Here is a 21,396-nt window from a genome sequence, read left to right as displayed (position 1 = left end):
GGGGTGTGGAGGAAATATAAACAGTCTCTTTTTGTCTTGAAAACAAATATTTCTATCTAAAGTGACTCTGTTACAACATAGGTCAGGCCAGAATGCAATAGCTGAGAACTAAGATGTTGCCAAGCAACATGAGGCAAGACTAAAGATTATAGAAGATGAATTTATCAAGACTGTAAAATGAAGTTTAAAAGGGTGGAAGGGAGGGAATGACCAGTCAAGGGTTATCTTCCAGAAAGTCTCTGAGGAATGAAGAGAAAGAAAGAAAGGAAGGAAGGAAGAAAGGAAGGAGGGAAGGAAGGAAGGAAGGAAGGAAGGAAGGAAGGAAGGAAGGAAGGAAGGAAGAAAAAAGAAACAAATAAAGACAGGAAGGAAGGAGGAAGGCAGGCAGGGAAGAAGCAAGGGAGGGATGGAGAAAAAGAGGGAAGAAGGGAAAGAGGGAAGGAAGGAAGGAAGGGAGACAGAGAGAGAGAGAGAGAGAGAGAGAGAGAGAGAGAGAGAGAGAGACTGAGACAGATAAAGACAGAGACAGACAGAAAGAGGGAGAGAGGGAGAGGGAGGGAGAAAGGAAGGAAGGAAGGAGGAAAGAAAGTAGGAAACAAAGTGAAGAAAAAAGAAAGGAAGGAGGGAAGGAGGGAGAGAGGAAGAAAGGAAAGTATAAAGAAAGAAAATAAAAAAAGTAAGAAAGCATCTTGATTGTCCTGATGTTCGTCTTGGGAAACAATGATATGTGTAATTTCTTTGTGAGAAGTAAGGGTCTGACAAAGCAAACTAGTGATAGTATTTACCCGTTTAGTCTGTGTTATGAGGATTTTTACATTGAAAGCATTATTATGCTTTCTTTTACAATTGTCATATAGCAGTTTTATATTAACTAGTGCATTCTAGCATAAAGGGAGGGATTTGAAATCCAAGGATCCAGGTTTCAGACCTGTGATTTTGATCAAGTCACTTACCTTCTCTGAGCCTCATTTTCCTCATCTTTAAAATGAAATCGTGTTGCAATACTTATCTTACTGGGATGTCATAAGTCTCACATGAGATAATATATACAAAGCAAATTGTTAAAGCTTAAAATGCTATTTAAATGCGAACTATTACTATTTCCTTATTCCTCACCTCTGTGCACTACGCCACCAGATTATCTTCAGTATTTCAGTGATCTGTAATTTTGACAGTATGGTTACTCCTTCCTCCTATACAGATCCTAACCCCTGTGCCACTTGGTCTATGATTTCTAAGGGTTCTGATGTTTGAACAACTAATCACCTTAGGTGAGCCTGGTGAAAAGCCTCTCCTAACTTAGTGAGGATAGTTCTGCTATGACAGATGTTCACTGTGAGTGTACGTGAAACGTTACCAGATATGCCAAAGCTTATGTTTCTCTGATGTAGCCTCTATGCTGCAATGACACAGTGACTTTCAGTGCAGCGTATGTTTACAGAATTGGAAATGATTAAGGGCAGAAAAATTCCCCGAGTTAGTCAACTAACATTTATTAAGTCCTTACTTTGTGCTAGGCACTGTGCTAAGTGGTAGGGATACAAAGAAAGGCCAAAGAGAATCCTTGCTTTCAGAAAGAAACCAAGTGCCAGATCTAGCGACGTATCTCAAAATACTCTATTCTCTAGTATATTAATTAGCTCAGAGACTAACATGTTGGTTTCATATCAAGAAGAATCTCCTACTTGCTTGGTCTGTATTAAACACATGCTAGTTCACTGATTGTGTGTGTGTGTGTGTGAACTGAGCCAGAGCTATCTTAATAAGTAGATTTCTTCTATTATTCCTACATTTGATGAATTTTTAGAGGTGCTTCTTAGGATTTCTAGTAAGACTTGAGATCACTTGGATACGGCAGTAGGATATGAGGTTGCTTAGATATGGTGTCACTAATTGGATAATAGAGATGTGTCTGTAGAAGGGGAATTAGCAAGTGTTGTTATTGTTGAGTCACTTCAGTCATATCTGAGTCTCCATGACCCCATTTGGGGTTTTCTTGGCAAAGTTACTGGAGTGCTTTACTATTTCCTTCTACTATGCCCAAGGTCACATAGATAGTAAGTGTCTGAGGAGAGATTTGAACTCAGGTCCTCCAGACTCCAGGGCTGGTACTCTATCCACTGAGCTACTTAGCAAATAGAGGCCATTAATGAGTACAGTCTGGGGATGCTGGAAATGATTAGTTATTCCTGTCTTGTGGGGAACCAGGAAAAATATGGAAAATAGCAGCACAGACTTTCCCAGTCTACTGGTTGGTGACTTCTGATTTTGTTCTCCATGAAATCCATTCAATATAAATTACAAATTTGCAGAAAATAGGCCAAAAAACTAGGGGAGCTAGGGGGAAGGGATTTTTGATGCTCCTCCCTGAGACCAACATTTAATCAAAGCATTCAATAAAGTATTATCTTATTTTTTAATTCACATTTTCTAGTGGTAGCACAGATTTATGGGAACCTATGCCTACTGGTTCCTCAGACTCAACATATAACACCCAAGATATATAGTATCTTGTGGACAGTTGTCTTTTTTAAGTTGTAATGGATCCAACATAAAGAGAAATTGATTTAAAAGTAGGATTCAAGGTAGAATTATCCATAAAGATGGGATTAAGCCCAAAGCCATTCCCATAGATGTCTGCTTTGTATAGTAGATAAAGCTCTGGACTAGGAGTCAGAAAGCTCTTGGTTTAAATTTTACTATAGATATCACTAGTTATATGATCCTCCATAAGTCATTTGACCTTTCTTACCTCCAGTTTCTTCATCTGTATAATTGGGTATAATATAATATCTATCTCACTATATTGTTGTGAGATGAAATGGGATCATACATATAAAAGAGACATTTATTAAACACCAAGGATGTGCCACACAGTATCCTAGGCCCTGGAGAAATAAAGACAGAAATGAAATGATCCCTGAGGCTTGCATCCTATTAGGAACATCATACTAATATTTTGACTACTAAATACTAAATATTTGAATACTAAATAATACTAAATATTTGAATACTAAAAATAAATAAATAAACAAATAAGTAAAAGCCAATTGGGAGAAGGGAGCACTAACAGCAGGAAGAGAGAAGGAAAGACCTCATGTTGAAGGCCCAAATGGAACTTTGAAGAAAATTGGGGATTCTAAGAAATGGAAATGAAGAGGGAGGGCATTCCAGGTAGAGGGAATAACCTGTACGAAGGCATGGAGGAGGGAGATGCTATGTTGGATATGAAGAACAATACGAAGGCCAGTTTGGCTGTATCATAACAATCCTTGTAAAGTATGTTGGACTTAGATTGTTTCAGGTTTTTAATTCACACAAGAGATTTATTTGATCTTTGAGGTTATAAGAAGTCGTTAGAGTTTATTGATTAGGAGAGTGACATGGTCACATATGTGATTTAGACATATCACTCAGGCATACTGTGGAGTACAGATTAAAGAGGGGAGAGAATGGAAAAAAGGAGACCAATTAGGAGGCATTTGCAATAGTACGAGATGAGAGGTGATAAGAGATTGACTGGTATCAGTGGCCATGTTAGTAAAGAGAAAGAAGGGATGTAAGAGATGATGTCCGGTAGAATTGAAAAGACCTGGCAAACCTTGAAGTGCTAAATAGGGGCAGCTAGATGGTTTAGTGGGCAGAGCCCTGGAATTGGAATCAAGAAGACCTGAGTTCAAACCCAACCTCAGAGACTTCCTAGCTGTGTGACCTTGGGCAAGTCACTTAACCTCTTTTTTTGCCACTGGACAAAGAAATGGGCAAGCCGCTCCACTATGTTTGCCAAGAAAACCCCAAGAGGGGTCATGAAGAATCAGATACAACTGAAATGAGTGAATAACAATGACAATAAAGTGATAAATGGATGGGAATGATTATTTTTATAAAGGATTCACTAAATAAAAAGGTACAGGAATTCCATTTGTATTTTGTGAGTTCAAAGATGCTGTGGACTTTGGAGATTTTTCTCTTTCTTATTTCTTCTCTACTCACCTCTCTACTGGCTGGCCATGGCATTCCAGTGGCCAGTGTGAGATCCCAGTACCTGACATTTGCAAATGTCAATTTAACAACAAACTCTGGAGACTCTTTGCTTTGTGACTGATTTGGCAAAACATTCCCAGAATGAAAAATGACCTTCCTCTCTTTCTGATCAGTGAAGTATAATGTATTGCATTTATATTGTATTTTATTGATTCATAACAAATGCCTTTTCTTTATCTTAAGCACCTAGCTTATTCCCCAATCTTGTCTATAACTCACTATGATTAAACTTAAGGCCATAGCCAATATAAAGCTAATTTGTCTTTTGCTTTTGTTTTCCCAAGTGATAAAGCTTACTTGTCACAACTCTTAATACCTTTTTTCAGCCTCTAGGTTGTGTAGTTTTGAAATTGTCTTTAAAAATAATCCTTCTTGCTTTTTCATTTTATACTCTGTGTGCGTCCATGTGCCAAGCTCATAAAGTCTGACTTACTGGGATGTCCCATGCTTTGTCAGTAAAGTCAGTAGGTCTAAAAGTTCTGCAACTTTTTTTCTTCTGTGCTGCCAAAGAACTGGACACAAAGTAGATGCTTCATCAATTAGAGAATGGCTATCCAAATTGTGGCACATGAATGCAATGGGATATTACTAAGCTCTAAGAAATGATGTATGTGATGAATATGGCATGGTGAGATCTACATGAACTGATGCAGAATGAAGGAAGCATTGCCAAGAGAATAATATTCACAATAATTACCACAGTGTGAATGGAAAGAACAATGTCTCCAAAGCTAAAAGTGACTACTGCAAAATTGTACATATCAAAGCAGGACTTGAAGAAAAGGTTATGAGGGGATACCTTCTATTCACACCTTTGTGGAGGTGGGAGGTTCACAGGTGTTACTCATTGCAAGTTTTCAGACTTTAAATGCATTGACGCTTTTTCCTTTTTTAAAAATATGATTTTTTATCTGGGGTTGTTTTCTGGGAATGGAAGGGGGAAATATACTTGGAATAACCATGATGATGTAAGAAATAGAAGGCATCAATAAAAACTTTTTTTTTTAAAGAGAGTTCTGGATTCTGCTACTAAGGGACAAAAATATTATGGAAGAAATAGCTTGGGAGAATGCAATAAATATATTTCGAACCTGAGGAATGAATCAAAGAGGACTTGGTAACAGAAAGAAAGGGTTTCAAGCCTGCAGAAGGGCCTTTTGTATTCTGTATGCTTGAAAAACTTACAGCATCCCATACGTAGCAACAATCTGCTAGCAGCTACTGTGGCTGTGTAAAACCAACAATTACCAGCACGCAGAAGGCTGCCAACACAGGTTCTTTGGTCTGCTTTTCTAAGGAAAGCAACTTTAAGGGGTTTGTAATCTCACTTTAATCAAATATAAATATATCATTTACTTAGTTCTGGGGGTAAAGATCAGCCCCCTGAACTTCAAGGCAAATACAAATTACAAACATCAACAGACAGACCTTGTCTGATCAAATCACAATACATGGTTACCAGAGAAGCACCAACTTCTGTCTGGGTTACAAAGCCGAGGGCAGTTACAATGGCTTGCCCAGTGTTTCAACACTCCTTTCATGAGTGAGCCCCAAAAGTCAAACACCAAACTCCCCTCAATTATATCCTGTTTGGAGCCCTGAGGGCTCTGACCTCAACCAGGCTGGGTGTGTGAAAATTCCCCAACCCCAGTATCACATCATACACAAGTCAATGACTCCTGATTGCCTCAGTGCTGAGAAATAGCTCAGAAATACTACAAAACAAAGACAGCAAAAGGTTTCCCACCCATTCAAACAAAGGGGAGACTTGATAGTCTTAGCATCCCAAAAGGGAAGAACAGGGAAAAGTGTGATTGCCCTAACGCCATAATGTCCTAAAAAAGGAGTTATTAAATTGTTTTAAAAATGTGTAATATAATCTCTTTAGCAGTCTAGTTAACCCTCTTTCAATTATTTTCAAATGTACGTGAGAATATACATAGAATTACAAAGGAAACCAACTGTGTTAAAATACAGTTATCAAAACATTTAAATCAAAACAAAAAACAAATGGACACATCCCAGGTCAAGAACTACAGAAGATGTCCTTTTTTTGCAGATAATGCCAACAGTGTATCCAAACCCTAGAGTTATATGTTATTTCTATTTAAATGGAACCCAAAGATTGGGTGCAGTTTTGTTAGTAAATCATGATAAGACATCTATGATCCCCACAAATCCATTTCTTCTAGTTAAGAGTTGTAGACTTAGGGGTATCAACTCATAGAATTATATTTAAGAAAAAGACTTCATCTAATCTAGACTTGCCTTTTTTTTCTCCCAGAAAAGGTATTTTCAGGAAGCTAAATTCGGTGGTTTGGCTACTACTTAATTGATGCCACTGTCTTTTGGCTGTCTACAGGGTGACATAGAAGTCTCAGCAGTATTAAGCTTCTTAAAGCTTAAAACAGCACTAAAGCTTCTGGGACACCCCATATTGTTCCTCAGTGATAGAAGCCTTGTAGTTCTGTTGCTTCTGCTTAAAAAGTTGCTGCAGAAACCCCCTTCTGTTACTCTGTTTTCTATTCCCTGGGTTTGTCCATAGTTCCTAACTTATTAAACCATTAACTACTTTATTCATAGGCTGTGACCTTGAGTTCTTGGATGAGTTTATTATAGGCTGCCCTCCTCTTCCTAAGAATTTAGCTACAGATTCTTGCATTCTTTTCTCCTCCAATTAAAATAGATATATGGTTTCCCAGACTCCTCTTCTCAGTGGGAACCAGCCTTAGGCACTTCTCCCTCAGGGAGGGTGGTTAGGTAGAATGAGAGTAAGTAGTAACTCAGTACCCAATAAAGTAAGGATTAAATTGACTAAACAAATTCAGAAAGATGAAAAAAAAATGGGCACTGAGTTTGTAATCTTGTGGTCTGTAAGAGGATGGTAACTAAGTAGAGGCAAAATGGCAGCTAAATGTTAATTGATAATGCCCTTCATGCTCACAAAGAGAAATTTAATTGGATCAATTAATTTTGTTTTTGTGTTCGGTCTTGAGATGTCTTTGGTATAAAGATCTCCCAATGTAGAAATTTCCTCTAACAGTACATATGCCCATTAGCTCTGCAAACTGTAATCATATAAAGTTGCGAAGGTGACTCAGAGGTGAAATGATTTTCCCAGGAGTCACACAGCCACCATGTGTCAGAGGTCACACTGGAACCCATGTCTTCTTAACTCTGAGACTGGATCTCTATCCATTGCTTTCTGCTACTTCTGTATATAGACCTAAAGAGATGAAAATGTGCATAAAGAACCCTTGGAGATTACTGTATCCAGGCCTTGCTAATATTTTACCTTCCTAACATTTGGTAAGCAATTAGCCCAATACTCACTGAAGGTCAATAAAAGAAAACCTAATCAGAATCCTGTGATAAACCTGCAGCATTAAATTGTTCCGTTAATCTAGGACGTTTGCTGATTTGGAGAAAATCCCTGACATTTTATATCCTCTGAGTCTCACAAATAAGCTTCCACTTTATATTGATTGCCTTCCCCCCACCAAATCCAATAAATGGCAATTAGTTAGAATTCCTTGCTGATTATTCTTTAATCTTCTTGTTTGTTCCCATAGAATCAGAAAATTGTTTTGGATGTAGACAATGAAGAAAAATGACAGATTTCATGCTTGTTGACTCTCTGTGGGGGAAATATCCTGGGCTAAGTGCTAGGACACTTTACTTAAGTGGGAATGAAATCTATTCTTAAGTGGTTTTGCATTACAAATGAGAATTCATGGGGTCTAGAAGATCATTCCAAAGGAGAAATGAATCAGGGAAATTAACAGTGGTTTGTGGGGTTGGATAACTTCTATTTCCCTTCTAGTCCCTAACAAGTGTTAAGTATTTGTACAATGTCCCTATGAGGCCCTTCTTTCCTTCTTGGGTATCATTTCATATGTAAAGAGGATCTTTGTCATTAGCCTACTGTGCTTGTCATTCTGAAGATGTGATATTTTCTCTATCTCTTGAAGCCTAAGGAATTCTGCAGGCTGCCTCCCATACTCCTTTACAGCAGCTGATTCTTTTCACATTTAGGTGGCATGCCCATGGTCCTCCATCTTCCTGACCACCAGAAGTTATTTTGCTTTTTCCTATTATGGATTGTAAGGCCTGGCTTATTTGCTCCCTTCTATATGTGACACAGTACAGGCTGGGTGTGTACTATTGGGTATCCCAGGCGACTTATAAGGTGTCAGATTATCAGTGCAGCCAATACCGCTAGGTCCATGGCTTACTTTCTGTAAGCCTAGAGCAGTGGTTCTCAAACTTTTTGGTCTCCAGAGCCATTTGCATTCTTAAAATCATTGAGGACACCCCCCCCCCCAAACTTATATGTGAATTATATCTATCAATAATTATTTTATTAGAAATTAGAGCTTTTTAGTATTATTATGAAAATAGTTTTGACCTCACAGATCTCTGAAAAGGTTTTGGGGATCCCCAGGCATCCCTGGACCATATTTTGAGAACCACTGGCCTACAGAAAAGCAAACTGTCATCTTATGAATTAAATCACCAAAAAAGATACCTTTATGCACCTGCACAGAAAAGCCTCTGTAGTACACCTATGCCACCTTCTCTCTCTCTGCCAAACTTCCTCAAATGGCAGTCAATAAAGAAACCATCGCTGATCAGGGTATATATATATCTGGACCTCTAGTTCTAGACATTGGAGTCTAAAGAGGAGTGCAAGGGGTTGCATGTTTGGAGCCTCTCTCCTGGGATTATGACCCCTGAGCAGGAGAAGTATGAGGAGTATGGGGCATCTTGAACAATCTCCTGCCTCAGCTCTTGGTCCTATCTAGATTTGGCTCTCTGCACACTGGTTTCTGACTGGCTGCTTTGGCTCTCATTGTGATGTAGTTCTTTCAGGGATGCCATCTCCTGATCTTTTCAGATACAAGGGAGAGCAGGTACTGCTATTGATGGGAGTTTCCAGATTGACTATAACATCATTCCCTTACTCTGGCTGCAGTTGGCTGCCAAGAGGTCTTTCCCATATCAGTCCTCAAAGTCAGTTGCAGCTAACCCATTTTCTAGACCACCATCCTTGGCTCTACCTTGGAGTCAAATGCCTCTATCCCTTCTTCCCAACACTCCCCCACCCCAGCCCCAAAGAAACCCAGTCCAAATTTCAAGGACAAATGAGAAGGAAGCGTGGTTTTATAATCTGACATGTGGAGGCTTTTCTCATGAACATTCTCTTGCTCAGTTTACAAGATGTCATTCATCTCTCCCCCATCCTACTGGATAGCTTGAACTAATAACTCACTTAGGTGGTGGTGGTGGAGAAGGGGAAATTAGAAATGCTAATAATCAGAAAGTAAACTCATAGGTGACTCAGTAGATAGAGTTTTGGGCCTGGAGTCAGAAAGAGTCATCTTCCTGAATTCAAATCTAGTTTTTGACACTTACTCTCTGTGTGACACTAGGCAAGTCACTTAACTGGGTGTGAAGAGGTTTAAAGGAATATAGTAGGGGAACCATATGTTTCTAGGGGTGCTCAAGACCCCAAAATACCAACACGCCGGGTCCTGCTGAAAGAATTCGACTCATGCCTTCTCAGCCAAGGGAAAAGACAAAGTTTATTAGGGATTCACCATAATGGGTTGTCTTAAGAAATCCCACCCTTTGTGACTCCTGTTTTCACAGGCATGCCAGATTCAATCTACTGAACTAGGTTGAATCTGAGCACCTTCATGGAGGCAAGATGGTGATTACATACACAAAGACTGTGGGAGGGATTGAGGGGTGGTCTGGGGTGAATAGAGGAGGGGTTTAGGGAGGGACATGAGGAGGAGTCTAAGGAGGACCAGATGAGGTCAGAGTCCAGGAACCAAGAGAATGGGATTAAAGGTGGGAAGTAGCTGAAGGCATGGATATTGATAATATCAGGGTTAGGAAGTAACTGAAGGCATGCATATCTGTAGTAACAATAGAGGGCAAGGTTTAGGTAGAGATTTGGGCCTAATGATAATGTGATAATATAGTCTTCCAGGAAGGCCAGATCTAGTTGGAAGATTCAAGGAGAATTCAAGGAGGCTCCCAGAGACTGTATTCCAGATACAAGGGGGTTCCCTGAGACTGTGCCCTCATCAGGTGTGCTTCAATTTCCTCATTTGTAAAATGAGCTGGAGAAGCAAATGGCAAACCACTCCAATATCTTTACCAAGAAAATCCCAAATGGGGTCACAGAGAATCAGACTTGACTGAAACGACTAAACAACAGTGACAGCCACAAAATCTTTTAAGTGCTTACTGGGTGCCAGGAATAATAATACGATGGCAAAATCAAAACCATTCCTGACCTCAAGGAGCTTACATTCCATTCCTTTCAGGGAAGCTAGGTGACACAGTGAATAGGTCGCTGGGCCTGGAGTCAAGACTCATCTTCTTGAGTTCAAATCTGGACTCAGATGCTTACTAGCTGTGTGACCTTGGACAAGTCACTTCACCCTATTTGCTTCACTTTCCTTATCTACAAAATCATCTAGAGAAGGAAATGGCAAACTACTCCAGTATCTTTGTCAAGAACATCCTAAATGGAGTCATGGAGAATTAGACATGCCAAAATGACTGAACAACAAACCTCCTGAGGAAAGGCAGAGGAGGAATACTTGCTACTTGTTCACAACTTGTTGCTGTGTGCTAGCTTAGTGGTAGAGGATACATCAAGAAGACCTAAGTTTAAGCCCTACCCCAGACACTTCGCTGTGTGACTCTGGGTGAGTCATAACCTTGCAATCTCAGAGTCCTCATCTATAAAATCTAACAGCACATACCTTGCAGGGTTGTTGTGAAGACCAAATCAAATGGGAAAATGCATGTGCTTTGCAAACCTTAAAGGATATATATCAATCAAGAGACATTTATTTATGTGCAGGCACTGTGTGCCAGGCACTGTGTTAAGCACTATACCATCTATAATTATTGTATATTGATCTTAGGGACGAAGAAGAAAATAGCTATAATTCAATTAGAAGACCGAACAATAGTCACTTGTTACACATAACACTACACATACATCTTTATCTCCTTCTGAAGCATGTAAGGCACATTGAAAGTAGTGGAAAGAGAGTCAGCTTGGAAGTCAGAAGTTCTGGGTTCAAGTCCCAGGTGTTGCAAGCTGGTTGAGTGATTTGGGATACTGTGTGAGTTTAAGTTTTCTTCTCAGTTTCTACATCTAGGAAAAGAGGAGTGTTAGACTAGATTTTCTCGAAAGCCCCTATCAACAATAACATTCTGTAAGTGGGGGAAATAAGCAATGATTTGTGTCTAGCACAAAGGAGCATGTGGCATATTCTCTGGGATAACTGAGGGAAAAGTTCCTACCTAGTCACTACAAGCAAACTGGGCTGTGTAGCAGTGGGATCTGGGGACTGAGCAGGCCATGTAGCAAAGGGTCAACACGTATTGATCTGACACTTAGTGTTCAATATTTGTGTTTGAGTATTTTGGGACTATGTTCAGTGGTTAGTGAGACAGCACTCCATGGAGTGCCCAGTAATCTGTGGTAAAAGCTTAAATCCTTACATGAGCAATTGGACAGTCTATGAGAGGGACTGGCAAACAATAACCAAGTTTAGCCATGGATTGTTTTTAGCATAACTGGTGAACTAAGAATGGGCTTTACATTTTTAAAATAGTCTTATTAAATTAAAAATTGTAAAACCCATTCTTAGGTCATACAAAAACAGGCTAAGGGCTGTAGCCCTTGACAGTAATTTGGCAAGTCTTGTTTATTCCAGGACTATTTGAGGATTACATGGGCCTTTGGTCCCTTCTCCAGCTTCTTCTTTCCCTTTTCTGAAGTGCCTTCATACAATTCAATGTCATAAAACAAGTTCTTGGAGGGAAGTAGATATCAACTGGATACATCAATCAATTTAACTACTTTGCAATACTTTTGGCAAAGATTTGTTATGGGGAGGGTGTCTACGTATAAGCAGGACAAGAGGTTCCAAATATTGACAATAATGAATTTCTTAAATTGTCTATTATGGAATTCAATCAGCCATTACCATGACCAACCTTATGCCTTAATCCCTTACCCATGGTAAATTGAAAATTGATTATGTTCAAATAATGAGACATACATGTTCATAACTCTTTCTTTCATTTATAAAGGATAGTGTTGTTTTCTGGGAAGAGTGATTAGAGCTGAAAACACTGATATGTAACCAGTTACGCTTTAAGTACTGAGAATAAGTGAATCCAGAACAATTATTTGTTGGTGTCCTAAAAATGCTATGGTTGATTGAGTGTTTGCTTTGAAAAATGCATTTCAGGGGAAAATTTGCATACTGTAGCTTATAAATGTGTTCTCAGAAGTGACTGATAGGGAAAACTATTCTATGATACTATCTTCACAAATAATTTTAAAAGAAATTATCAAGCAATGCTTATTATTATCTTTGAGGACAGGGTAAAAAGGAAAAGGAAAAAAGAAAGTAATTATCTATGTAATGATGTTTTCAGGATGCTCCTGTTTGTGAATAATGATTGAATTGAGTTTGGGAGTTTTACATGATTTCTTTTTTTAATAAGTAATCTATTTTTAGTTTTCAACATTCACTTCCGTAAGATTTTGATTTTTAAAATTTCTCCCCCTCTTTCTCCTCCCCCTACCCAAGACAACATGTAATGTGATATAAGCTCTACTTATAAATTCAGATTAAACATATTTTCACATTACTCAGGATGTAAATAAGAATTAGAACTAGTGGGAGGAATCATGAGAAAGAAGAAACAAAACAAAACAACAAAAGAAAAGGAGAACAAATAGTATGCTTCCATTTGCATTCAGACTCCAAAGTTCTTTCTCTGAATGTGGATAGCATTTTCTATTATGAGCCTTTTTGAGTTGTCTTAGGTCCTTGCATTGCTGAGAAGAGCAAAGTCTATCAAAGTCAGTCATTGCATAATGTGGCCATTACAGTCTACAATGTTTTTCCAGTTCTGCTCATTTTGCTTCTTTCCAGGTTTTTCTGAAGTCCACCTGCTCATCATGTCTAATAGAACAATAGTATTCCATTATATTCATATACCACAACTTGTTGAGCCATTCCCCAATTAATGGGTGTCCTATCGAATTCCAATTCTTTGCCCACACAAAAACAACTACTATAAATATTTTTGTATGTGTAGGTTCTTTTCCCTTTTTTTATGATCTCTTTGTGATACAGACCTAGAAGTGGTATTGCTAGGTCAAAGAGTATGCACAGCTTTAAAGTCCTTTGAACACAGTTCCAAATTTCTCTCCAGAATTGTTGGATCAGTTCACGACTCCACCAACAATAGACTAGTGTTTCAATTTTCCCACATCTTCTCCAAAATCTATCTTTGTCCTTCTTTTTCCAAGCTGTTGGCTCTCTCTTGCATACCTCTCATTTCTTTTGCCAATTTTTCTGCTACCTCTCTTATTTGACTTTTAGAATCTTTCTTGGGCTCTTCTAAGAAGGCTTTTTAGGCTTGAGACTAGTTCATATTCCCTTTTGAGGCTTCAGGTGTGAGTATATTGACAATGTCTTCTGACTTGTGCCTTGATCATTCCTATCTCCATAGTAAGAATCCATGGTCATTGTCTGTTTCTGCTTTTTGCTCATGGTGTTTGCCTATTTCCTGGCTTTTAAAGTTGAACTCTCCTGCTGGAGTGCAGGGGGCACTGACCCAAGCTTCTTGTGCTGAGAGCTCAGGACCTGGTCACTGGCTTTGTGTGCTGAGGCCTCAGGTGCTGGCAACTGGAGGCCATAGGCATCTGGCAGCTTATCTGGTGCTGCGCTGGTGTCAGAAACACTAGAGCTCTTGGGGTGGGAGTGGGGAATCTGGCCCCTGGAGCATATCTGCTCACTCAGGCTTCTTTAAAGTACTCAAATGTTTGGCTGCTGGAGGATGTCTGCCAGCCTGGAGCTGTGCCTCTTGGAGTTGTGCTTCCTGGAGTTGTGCTAAAGCACAGGGAGATTTGGCTGCTGGAGAATGCCTGCACACATGGTGGTTTTCTGAGCTGATGTCTAACTGGTTCCCCTGCCTGTACTGAGGCACTTAGGGGGTCCTGGCATTGGCACTTGCCTACTCTACCTCCCTGGGGCTCAGAATCTCCCTTGGTTTGCTTAGATGGGCTTGCTGGGACTCATCTCATCCTGTACTGTTCCCCCTTCCCAGAGTGAGAGGGGCCTTTCCTGTCAATTCCCCAAACTTCCTGAGCTACAAGACTGCTGTACCCCGTCTTTCTGCTGGCTCAGCTGTTCCAAGGTTTTTCCTGGGATGATATTTTCTGGGCTTTCAGAGGTCAAAAAGGGAGGGTGAGAGTGACTTACTTCTTACTCTGCCATCTTGGTTCCCAGAAGTGGGGAATGAAGTTTTACACGATTTCAATCAGATGCATGAAAATTCAAATGAAAATGGCCTAATAATCCACATTGGAAAAATCATGGATGACCATTGCTGTGAGGTGAGCTAGAGCATGCTCATCAAAACTCCTGAGACCACACTGTGATATATTCAATGTGAGTATTTACATGTTGGAAATTGGCAAATGCTACAAATTAGGGCTTGATTTGTTTTAGTGATTGTCTAGATATAAAAAAGTGATGGAGAAAATGTTAATTCATATTAAAGTTGAAAGTTTGTCATATGTTTATTTCCCTGCCCAGAAAGTGGGTTGTTAAACAATTACATGCACATCCCTACCCCCTACTGAGTTATGGAGTAGTGCAAATATTTTGGACAGGCATTGTAGTTGAACAATGAGGCAGACTTATATGTATATGCATATGCACACATATATGTGTTATATATTACCATTTCTTATATGATATTTTTATTAAGCCACTTTATGTGCACATATCATTGGTAATATTCTGCAGTTTAACTTCTCCATTATTCTTGGGTCACTGATAATTTTGATTCTAAACACATTCTATTTTTCTACAAATTCAGCCACACTATTATTATAAGAATATCACTTATCCATCAGTCAACAAGCATTTAATGAATACCTACTACTTGCCAGGCTCTGTGCTAAGTACTGGGGATACAAGAAGCCAAAAACAAAATCCTTGAACTCAAAGAATTAATTTTATAATGGAGAAGACAACATGCAAACAACATTGGACATAGCATGACATATATATATATACACACACAAAAAAACTGTGCACATACATAAACATGCAAATTACTATATGTACTTATATATATAAGATATATATATAACATATGCACTATATATTTGCAAACAAAAATGCATACATAAACATGTAATTATGTACATATATTTTATATATATATATATATATAGAAACATCAGATATATATATATATATATACACACACATAAGATATATATGTGTGCACACTGATCTTGTATATATGAATATAAATGTATACATATATATCTGGTATCTATCAATCCATATCTATCTATCTGTCTTATGCCTATATATCTATATTTATATGTATAGAAAAGGCACTTATTGTACAATATAGTTATTGCTAATCGCTTGAAGTTCACTAAGCATTCATCACAACTTGGAGGAGATTCTATTGCTCTGGAAGAGGGAGAAACAACCCAGAGGTCAAAAAGGGAGAGTGAGAGTAACAAGAAATTTGGAAGTAAAATCTTCAAGTTACTCACTGAACTAAGGGCAGAGATTAGTTTTCACCTCCTCCTTGTTAGGCTTCAGGGCTTGTTTGTGAATCCTGAATATTTGCCTTTGAACTTTAACTATGCCCCTACAGTCATTTGCGCAAGGCCAGGGCTCAGAATGCATCGTTGAGCATGCAGTAGAAATGACAAGAATTTTGCATCAGAGATGCCAACTCCCCTCTAGAATGTACGGTAAAGGGAGGGTTTTGGTTATTTGAATATGTGCTTGGAGGTTTGGGTCCATTCTCCCAGGGAAAGCAGCTGTCATCTGGCACTGGGTGTAGGGCAGGGATTTCACTTGCACCCCTCTGTGGCTTCTGTATAGCCTGTAGAGCTGTGCCGACACCTTCAACTTGAATTTATTTCCACAAATTGGAAACATCCCAAAATAGAACACAAGTGCCTCTTGAAAAAGAACAGATTGGAACAAAGAAAAATTAAGAACTCAGGGAAAAAAATAAAACAAAGTGAACAGGGGCCTGTTTTAAAGTTTTATTTTGTAATTACTTCTCTTTCTATAACTACTGGGAGTATTTTCAAAGAAAAGAGGTGCGACTTAACAGTCTGAAAATGTTTAAAAGCTCTAAGTGCTTTGGGAAATTAAAGGAGAGGAAAAAGAGAGATACCCATATGGAGTAGCCAGGCACATCTGCTGGAAACCTAAGAGCAGTGGAGCCTGGCATCAATCAACCCTCTGCTCTATTGAATGAAAAATTGTTGGTAGATGATCACAACACTTGACAGAATTAGCAGAGGATTGAAGGAGGTCACACTGATAATAAAAATGTATTCTACAATTTGGGGTCTTGGAGCCCTATGACCTCTGGTTCTAGTGTCTTGGGTAGTATCAGTACATAGACTTTCTCATTTTAATTGACTGGATTATTTTGTTTTGTAGCTGGCAAACATTTATAGTTATGTATTTGGGAAGTTCGTGTTGCAATGAATAAGCAAACTATTGTGCCACATTTGTAGATGGATATAGGTTCCTTATGTAGAACACACCTTGCCCTCCAGGAGAGTATATTCTAAAGGAAAAGATAGAAAGGACTAGTAGAATGTGTGTTTTCTAAAGCCATTGGTGGACACTGCCTTTGTAGGATCTCCTTTCCTTCTCCACATCTAGCTTACAGGGTTTTCAGGTGAGATACCTAGATAAAATGGATGTTCAATATACATTGTTGAATGACTAATGAGTTGATAGACTAGGAATCAAAATAGAAAAAAAAAATAATCCTCTATTTTCCATATATCTCTTCATTATTTTCCCCCCAATTAAGAAAAAAGAGACTATATTGACAAATAATTAGTAGATTTCAAACCAGGAATTGGACATTGATATGACTGAGCAAGCTTAGGAAAAGAGGATAGATCAGGACAAGAAATGCAGATGGGTGGGAAGGGGAAATGAGTTGGGTGGGAATGTCAGATGTAGTAAGACAGGAGGATCAGGAATCAAGTTCCATGAGGGCACGGATCATGAGCCATTTAAAGTTTGTTTCTTCCCAATTTCTGAACATGACATCCCCAACATGGCATGTGATTAATAAATATTGGTCAGAAGTAGAGGTAGATAAAATAATGCAAAGAAAAGGCAAATGCCAAAGACCCAGGAAGACCATAAATTAAGCCCAAGAAGACTAAATAAGAACCAGGAAATCTTGCTTTGATGTTAGGGAAACTTGGTTCAAAGTATTCCACTCATTTTTTGCGTAAACTGGGGCAAGTCACTTAATTTCTCGGCTCCTCAGTTTTTTCATCTGTCTCTTTCAGCTCTAAATCTATGATCCTATGCCAAGACAAATATTTTACTCTTTAAGCTCAATTGCTGGAAGCAGAGGTGGTGACAGCCTCATGATAAGTATGATCATGTAGGGGAGAAAAGAGACAGAAAGTCAATGTATATATTTGGCAATAGCTCCTCCAGCCACTAGGTGGAGCTCTTTCCAATTTGTTCCCAGCACCAGTGATGGAAGACAAAACTATATGAGAGATAAAAGGTTTCCTAATGTGAATAATCTAGAAAGCAATCATCTATGTCCTTTAAAGGACAAAGGCACTGTATGGCAATATTGGGGTAGGTTATTTACACAACAGAGAAAGACAAGGTCAGGCAACTAGAGGAGTTCCTGTACTCATGTTAGTCTTGGGTTTCCATCTTCCTTGTTGTAACCCTCTGGAATTTCTTTTTGTGAGCTTTTGTGTCCAAAGGTTTTGCTTTAATTATCTATGTTCCAGGAGAGCAGGGATTCCTGAAGAAAGACAATCAGGAAGACTATTGAAATAACTAAGATGATCATGGCAATTACCCAATTATTTTGGATTGCCCAGACTTGGTCTTACTTAAGCTAGCAGTATCCTAAACAGATGCTATAATATTGTGTAGGTAGAATGAAGAAGAACCATAGAGAAGATAGTATGAGGGATTCAGGGGCTATTAGCCTCAAAATATTTTATATATTTTGGAGCTATCAATCCAATGGTTATTCAGGTATTCAAAACATTTTCACTGAGAAGAAAGAATTTCCCTTGGCAGAACAACAGCAGTTGGATTAGTTTCCCCTCCCACCCCCATTTTGTTTGTTTCTCTCTTCCATTAATGAGAAACTCTCATTTATATATATTTTGTACTTGTATAGGTATATGTTGTTTTCAATAGAATGTAAACTAAGAGCCGGGATTATTTAATTTTGTCTTTGTATGTCCAGGTCCTAGCATCATGTCTGACACTTCGAATGCACTTAATAGAAGTGAATCAAATTGAATTGAATTCCAATCTCTACATTTTACTCAGATGCTAGGGAGATAAAGCAACTTTAAGAAATAGAAGACTCTCTCATAATGCTTTCTATCCCTAGAATTTGGAATTTGGGGTGTGTATTTGTGTGTATGTGTGCATGCAGGGTGGTCCAGCTTTGTATTTTTAATGTTTTTTTTTTTTTAATGAGACAGGCAGTCTGAAATAAGCAACTAAAACTCCAACTTTGAAGTATTGCAAAAATATTGGTTAGCATTCAAATAATGTGGTCAACTAGTGCAAATTTCATACTACAGACAGTTATACATGCCTTAAACATTGTACAAGTTTAGTAAATATTTATTGAATTAAAGAAAAATACTGTTTTATATATAAAAAGAAATCCAAATTGCTGATTTATTCAATACAGTAGTCACCAAGTCCAATTCAAAGAATTAAACAATTATTTCTCCTAATTGGCAGACAATAACTGCAAATTTATCTTGATGATTACAATCTGTATTCCTTCACTTTCTTACAATTTAATATTTCTTGTTTTTCTCCCAATTAATAACTATTGTCTTTTTTTCCAGAATCATTACCCAACATTCCTTCTTCCATTCAATCATCCCTTGAAATAACAAAAATGAAAATTATGTAAAATCCAGCTTAGAAATAGAGCACATCAAATGAATGTTATATTCTACTTCCATAGATTCCTTATCCCCAGCTCCCTCCCACTATTGCCCTCCCCCACTACTCTGACAGGATGGTGCTATCAATCAATTAAAAAATATTTGTTAGGTACTTACTCTCTGCTTAATGTTCTAAATGCTTAGGAAAACAAAGAAAAGTAAAAAGAGTCGCTGACCTCAAGCAATTCACATTGTAATGGGAAAGTGAGCAATAAATATCTATAAACATTCTAAGTATACAGCGATTACATGGGAGGTAATCTCAAAGGGAAGAGGGCAGAAAAATGGGGTAGTGGAGAGAGTACTAGGTCTAGGGTGAGGAAGACCTGAGTTCAAATCTGGTTTCAGGCATTTACTAGCTGTGTGACCCTGGGCATGTTACTTAACTTCATTTGCCTCAGTTTCCTCAACTATAAATAGAAAACAACTCTCATAGCTTTGCCAAAAAAAAACCCAAAACCCAAATGGCATCATAAAGAGTCAGACATGACTGAACAACACAACACAAAGCCAAACTCCTAATAGGGCAGCGAGGTTGTGCAGTAGATATAGTACCTTGCCTGAAGTCAGGAAGACTTATCTTTGTGAGTTCAAATCTAACCTCAGATACTGACTAGCTATGTGACCTTGGGCAAGTCCATTAACCCTGTTTGCCTCAGTTCCTTATCTATAAAATGGACTGGAAAAGGAGATGCCAAACCACTCCAATATCTTTGTCAAGAAAACTCCAAATGGGATCATGAAGAAACAGATGCAACTGAAAAATCACTAAACGACAACAATAAAAATCTCAGAGGGGAAAGCACTAGCAGCTGGTGGATTTGAGCTGAGACTTGAAGGAAGCTGGGGAAATATACGATCTCCTCTTTTCCCTAGAAAGAAGATTGATGATTGCAATAGATCTTAGTTGAGCAACATTTTAGTGTTTTTTCCTTCAGATTATTATAGTCGTTATATATACTGAATACATATGTACGTGTGTGTAAATATATTTTTCCCTCCTTCTTGAACATAAGAATCCTAAGGGCAAGGACTATTTCATTTCTATCTTTGTGTCCCTGGAGTATACCCCAGTTCTGGGTTCATAGTAGGTGGTTAATAAATAATAGTTAATTTATTTATTAGAGTCTGCATATTCTTCTCTTTTATTTTCTCCTCTTCATCACTTCATACATCCCCTCAGTTTTCTTAAGTTCCTCATATTTGCAATTTCTTATGATGTGATAATGTTCCATTTGCCCTGTATATGAAGTATATACCTCTATGGGGTATATAGCATTTTGTGTGTGTATATATGTATATACATATATACATATGTACACATATATACATATATACACATATACATGCTATACATATATGTATATATATATATGTATGTATATGCGCCTTGATGAGGTATATAATATTTTTATATTGTCTCTCCCATTGGAATGTGAAGTCTCTGAGGGTAGACACTGTGTTTTCTGTCTTTCATTGAATTGCCAGTCCTTAATAAATGCTGAGCGACTGAGATTTATATAGTACAATTTTTTACAACCATTACCCAGTTAAAGGGCATTTACTTTGTTTCCAGGATTTTACTACCACAAAGACTTGCCCATAATTTGAATGAAAAGAGAAATGAAATTAGTGCATTCCATGTTGAATAAGTACAATATGTTAAAATTAAGATTTGACATCTCTGTATTCTAGTTCCTAACCAAAAATAAAAAGTTAGATTGGAAACAATAATAAGAATTGTCTGTGTGACATACACTGTACTTCTAATAAGGAGTTTTTAGAAAAGCAAAAGCTGTTGAGAATATGTGTAGTTTCCATGAGGAATTCACTTAATACACATGTACACACACACAAAAACAATAAAACTGAGTGCAGCGGAGGAGGTTAGTTGACTATTTACAGGCTCAGCACTTGAGATCTGTATGTATTAGACTCAACTGATGAGAGGAAACTTTGTTGTGACTTTTCAGGGATATGAAATATGAATTGACCTGCTCCAAAGCCTTTGAAATATGAAATGTGCCATAAATTGCATTGAACATGGCATTTTTTTTCTGTTCTAATTTTCACAGTATCATTGTGTACTTCCTAGCATTTACAGACAAGGTGATACTATTTTTTTCTTCTAAAACTGTAGCCAGAGTTGAACCTTGTTAATTGAAGAGAGGTCTTTTTTCTTTTATTTCCTCTGATAGGGAAGTGCAAATTGGTTTTAAATCTTTCATTCTAATTAATGGTCTGAGAGCTAATTAATAGCCTTTGTAATTTTG

Source organism: Trichosurus vulpecula, chromosome 2 (genome assembly GCF_011100635.1).
Source record: "Trichosurus vulpecula isolate mTriVul1 chromosome 2, mTriVul1.pri, whole genome shotgun sequence".
In the NCBI taxonomy this organism is placed as follows: domain Eukaryota; kingdom Metazoa; phylum Chordata; class Mammalia; order Diprotodontia; family Phalangeridae; genus Trichosurus; species Trichosurus vulpecula.
Note: the sequence above shows the minus strand (reverse complement) of the source record.